Source organism: Myotis nattereri, assembly GCF_964212035.1.
Source record: "Myotis nattereri genome assembly, chromosome: 8".
Lineage (NCBI taxonomy): Eukaryota > Metazoa > Chordata > Mammalia > Chiroptera > Vespertilionidae > Myotis > Myotis nattereri.
The window spans coordinates 3,906,190-3,912,004 of NC_138083.1; the positions used below are offsets into that span (position 1 = coordinate 3,906,190).

The 5,815-nt window shown below is 49.3% G+C and overlaps 1 pseudogene across 1 annotated transcript; it reads right to left on the minus strand.

Moving 5' to 3' along the window:
- Positions 1-4,879: 4,879 nt before the first annotated feature.
- On the minus strand, positions 4,880-5,394 carry LOC308523041 (peptidyl-prolyl cis-trans isomerase A-like; annotated as a pseudogene). The gene has a single exon. The product of its transcript is annotated as a peptidyl-prolyl cis-trans isomerase A-like (transcript).
- Positions 5,395-5,815: the final 421 nt, after the last annotated feature.

Consider the following 5,815-nt stretch of genomic DNA (forward strand, 5'->3'; position numbering starts at 1 on the left):
AAAAGGATGTCGCTGAAACAGATTGCTGTGCAACCCTGGCTGGGAATGCAGGAAACTTGGGTTCTGGTCCGCATGCTCCCACTTCCTGTTGGCTTATGCAGGTTACTTGCCATCTCTGTGTGAGAAACACCCTCACCTGTCCAAACTCAAATAATGGACTTGGAGACACAAAGTACAGCAATAGCGAACTTTTAATGGCGGCCTTGCAAGATTCGGTGTCTGGTAGGCAGGCACACCAGGGGTGGTTACAGCTAGCTATTTATCCCTAGTGCGCAAGTCCCTCCCCCGGTTCCTCATTGGCTGAGTAATATGGAACACAATCTTCCCAGACATCGCCCAAGCTTCATTATTTCCTACTAGAGGCCCGGTGCATGAAAATTCATGCCCTGGAGGGGGGTCCCTCAGCCCGGCCTGCCCCCTCTCACAGTCCTGGAGCCCTCAGGGGCAGGAGGCGACCCAGCGATCAGGGGAAGGTGACGCCCCATCACACCTCTGCTGCTGCCACTGCCAGCAGCGCAAGCCTCGGCCGGCCCTGGTTACCTGATCCTTGGGCAGCCCTGGGTGGCTGGGGGGCTGAGGGGACTGGGGGGCTCCGGAGGCAGGTGTGTGGCAAGGCCGGGCCCACCTTGGGGCAGGACCAGCCTTGCTGTGCACCTGCCGCCCCAGTGGGGCTGAGAGGACTGGGTGCCACCATCTTGTGGCTGTGGGCACCGCCATCTTTGAGGTCATGACAGTCAATTAGCATATCCCCTCCTTATTGGCTGTGGGCGCTGCCATCTTTGAGGGTGGGGCAGTCAACTAGCATATTCCCTTCTTATTGGCTGTGGGTGCTGCCATCTTTGAGGGCGGGGCAGTAAACTAGCATATTCCCTTCTTAATTTTTTTTTATGATAGACACATGCTTCTTTTATTTTTATTTTTTTATATATTTTATTGATTTTTTACAGAGAGGAAGGGAGAGGGATAGAGAGTTAGAAACATCGATGAGAGAGAAACATTGATCAGCTGCCTCTTGCACACTCCCTACTGGGGATGTGCCCGCAACCAAGGTACATGCCCTTGACTGGAATCGAACCTGGGACCCTTCAGTCCGCAGGCCAACACTCTATCCACTGAGCCAAACTGGTCAGGGCAGCATATTCCATTCTTATTGGCTGTGGGCACCACTGTCTTTGAGGGCAGGGCAGTTAATTAGCATATTCCCTCCTTATTGGCTGTGGGTGCTGCCATCTTTGAGGGTGGGGCAGTCAATTAGCATATTCCCTCCTTATTGGCTGTGGGCGCCACCATCTTTGTGATAGTGTGAGGGTCAATTAGCATATTCCCTCTTTATTAGAAAGGATTGGGCTGTTTAAAAAGTGGTTGTGGGCTTTGGTCTGTCTCCACCTCCCTTTGTCTCTGTGGCGGGAGGCCTCCTGGGGTGTGTGCCTTCTGCCAGGATACAGTCTTTACCGGCTTCCTCACTTCATCGTCATCCATCCTCCCCTGTTGGTGGGCTCTTCCTAACATCCTGTTTGCCTGGGGGCTTTCCAGGTGCAAGAGCTTTGTCACATCCACAGGCCGCCATGCAGTAATTTTCCATTCCAGGTTAAATGCCTTGCCTTGAAAATGGACCACCTCTGGCTCTATTTCTAACAAATTCCCTCCTCTTTTCTTTTTACTTTTATTGGTCTTATTTTCATTCTTGTATTTTTCATTTTTTAAATTGCTCTAGAACCTGTTGACTTTCCTCATCACAGAAGAGTGAGTCTAATTTGGTTTCTAATAATAACAGGTGATTCTGCTGATAAGTCATGGGCATTTGCGTGTTAATAGCTGCCTCAATTAGGCTCTGTGCTAATCCTCTTACACGGGGATAACACAACACCCTACCGCTGTCAGGACTCCTGCTGCAGTGATGTGAGATGTAAGAATTGAGGCCATTAAGCCTTTCCATTTTCCAAACCATCTCTGCAACCATCCTGTGAAGGGGTCATCAATGCCGGCATTTTCAGCCAGTTCATTCGCCAAAGTCATCAGTCCCTGGAATGCCTTTGCGATGGAGCCATTGGGAGCTGTGTTATTGGGAATGAAGATACAACATTTTCCTCCTAACATAACACAACCCCCCCTTTTTCTGCTAGTATCATGTCTAGCGCGATCCTGTTTTCCCAAGCCATCCGGCTAGTGGCAGCCAACTGACTAGCTACCCCCTGAAGAGCATCCCGGGTGTAACTGACAAGCCTCTGCTGATTATAATAGATGTAGTTAATCCAGTCTACGTTTTTTTTAATAGTGGACCACCAGTGGAGCGCAGACTCAAATCCAGCAGCTATTTGATTCCGGGCCTTAAATTCATTAGGGACCGCCCTCTGGACTCCTGTTGAATCAATATAAATATTGGAGCCCAAAGATCCTGCCGCTGCTCTTCGAGTCCTGACTATTCTGCCTGGATTCTCGGTGGAATGCCAGGCTGAATGGTATAGTCCGGTGGTTGGCAAACTGCGGCTCGGCAAACTGCGGCTCGCGAGCCACATGCGGCTCTTTGACCCCTTGAGTGTGGCTCTTCCACAAAATACCGACTTCTGAGCATGGGCCACGAAGTTTCAATCGCACTGTACGTGCACGCCCGCACGTGGTATTTTGTGGTATTTAGTGGTATTTTGTGGAAGAGCCACACTCAAGGGGCCAAAGAGCCGCAGTTTGCCGACCACGGGTATAGGCAACGGAACTAAGGCACACATCCCAGTCCAGTTGGACGCTGTGCGTTACAAAGGTTCCCTTTCCCACAATACCAGCAGATGCCTGCCTAGGGTATGCGGAGAGCAGAGTAATTGCCAGTGCTTGACCCATCAGTGCTATTTATTTATTTATTAAAGGGCATTATTTTTAAATATATATATTTTTATTGATTTCAGAAAGGAAGGGAGGAGAGAGAGATAGAAACATCAAAGATTAGAATCATTGATGGGCTGCCTCCTGCACACCCCCTACTGGGATTGAGCCCACAACCCGGGCATGTGCCCTTAACCGGAATCGAACCCGGGACCCTTCAGACCACAGGCTGACACTCTACCCACTGAGCCAAACCAGCTAGGACCCATCCGTGCAAGTTGTTAGTTCTCCCATGGGTCTAGTGAATGCTGCCCCCTACTTAGAGAGGCAAGAGGAATAGTCCATGTTCCCTATAGAGAAAGAGGGTTGGCACTAGGGTCTGATCTTTGCAAAGCGGGAAAGAGCAAAGACAGACTCCTACAGGTCTCGTTTCCCCAAGCATCCTTGTCTTGGTACAGGGCCAGCATGCAATACATCCCTCCGGGGTCAGTATCCCATCCGAGGGGAAAGGGAACCACCTGCGCTGTGGCCATTCTGCAGCACATGCAAAGCAATCGCTCTTGTTAAGAGCCTGGACCGTAAATTTGACCCATTAAACCCAGGAATTCATGTCACCATACCAAGCTTCTATTTCTAGAGTCTGCCTTAAGTCTTTGATTTCAATTTTCTTTATTCTCTTAGGATCATTTTCTGGCCTATGGGGTGCTAGTTCCTGACTTGGTTCCTGAGTCACCGTATCTGGAGATAAAGCTGAAGTCTTTTTCTCAATTAACTGGAGGGCTAGTCTTCCTAAGGGATCCCTCCCGGAGACGTCTGCTCCTAGTCCGTCTACTCTTGTTGCTATCCTGGGTTCTTGGTCCAGGGTGGCTGGATCAGTAGCCATTATGAGTATAGGGTTACACTCCAAATTCTTGCAGTTGTCAGGTGGGATGCCTTTAGGTAAATGTAGCTTTGGTTTTAAGGGTGCTAGTTTGGAATTAACCTGTGGTGCATTTGCTATCCAACCCTGACACTGAGTGTTCCATCATACTTGATTCCAACTGGGACAAGGCCTCTATAGCCTATTTCTGGTTCTGGACAAAGGCATTTGTCTTCTTCTGAAAGTCTCCTCTGGTTTTCCAGATTCCCACAAGGTAAAGCCTGACATGCATCAAATTTAATAGTCTGAGGGGAAGGGGTCTTGGTTGTATTACTCACAAGCTTGATTGGATGCTCATAATCAGCATTATATACATTGCCACCAAGAAACCAAAGTATGAGAGCTTACATTCAGTATCATTACCCATCCAACCCAGAGCAGTTTCCAGCTCAACATGTTCTATGGACACTAAGCTCTTCAATTCAGAACTATTCGGAAAGGTTTACTGGGGGACTCCAATACTTCCCACGGTTCTCCTTCCCCTTTCTATTTTGCCAGTCCTTGAACTCGAGTGTAATGAGTCCACCCTCTCTCGGCTGTCCGTACGGCAGTCTCGGTAGCCAGGAGCACTTGGTAGGGGCCTTCCCAATTGGGTTGGAGCTTGTCCTCCTTCCAGGTCTTGATCAGCACCAGGTCACCAGGCTGGACGTGATGAACTGCGAATTCAAGAGGCAGGGGCTGAGCGAGGAGTCCTCTGAGCCTGAGGGATGACAGGGTAGGAGGTATGGCCAATGTAGAGTTCCTCCAAAATTGATCATTAGTCTCATGGTAGGAAGATCAGCAGTCCTGCCAAGGATGGGAGCCATATAACATTTCATAGGGGACAATCCCACATCTTCTCATGGAGCTGCTCTAATCCTCAGGAGAGCTGTTGGGAGACATGTGGTCCCGGGCAATTTAGTTTTTAGGATCAGTTTCATAATTTCTTTTTTTTTTGACAGACAACTGTTTAGTTTTTATTTCATAATCATAAACTTAACTCTGTAATCCAGCTAGACTGGGAAAGGGGAGGGAAATTATGGAACCAATAAACTGGCAAGAGCACAAAGATTATGGAACATTCCAAGCAAATCGGGGTGAAGGGGTGCTCTCCTGAGCTACAGAAGGAATGGTCTGGTGGTTAAGATAAAACACAAGTCAAATTTATTAGAGTTGCCCACAGTCAGCAATGGTGATCTTCTCGTCTTGCCATTCCTGGACCCATAGCGCTCCATGGCTGTCACAATATCCATGCCTTCCTTCACCTGGCCAAAGACCACATGCTTGCCATCCAACCACTCAGTCTTGGCCGTGCAGATGAAAAACTGGGAGCCGTTTGTGTTCGGTCCAGCATTTGCCATGGACAAGATGCCAGGACCTGTATGTTTCAGGACAAAGTTCTCATCCTCAAATTTCTCCGCAGAGATAGACTTGCCGCCTGTGCCATTGTGGCGTGTGAAGTCACCACCCTGGCACATAAATCCCGGAATAATTCTGTGACAGCAGGAACCTTTATAACCAAATCCCTTCTCCCCGGTGGTCAGAGCATGGAAGTTTTCTGCCGTCTTTGGAACCTTGTCTGCAAACAGCTCGAAGGAGACGCGGCCCAGGGGCTCGCCGTCGGGGGCGATGTCAAAGTACACGGTGGGGTTCACCATGGCTGATCTCGGGCGGCTTCGGGGAGGCGGCATCTGAAAAGCCCATAATTTGTTTCTAAAGGGTCTGATGCATTCTTTCCACCTTTCCCAAGGAAGTGGGTGCCAGGGAGTGTGATAGTCCCAGCTGATGTCTAACCTTCATTATTCCCTCCAACACCTTTGAGGTGAAGTGACTCCCGTTGTTTGAGTCCATGTTTTCCACCAGACCGAACCGAGGTACGATCTGCTCTAAGACGACTCTGCTGACTCTCTGTGCTGTGGCAGTTGAGAGGGGGAAGGCCTCCACCCAGCCAGAGACGGGACCCACTATTACTAGTAGGAATCTTTGTCATCCCACCCTAGCATCTCTGTGAAGTCTACCTGAATGCTCTGAAATGGTCTCAGCCTGGGTGGTCTCCCCTTTCATCTTTTTGTTTATTCTTTGGCAAGCCACACATCCCTCACA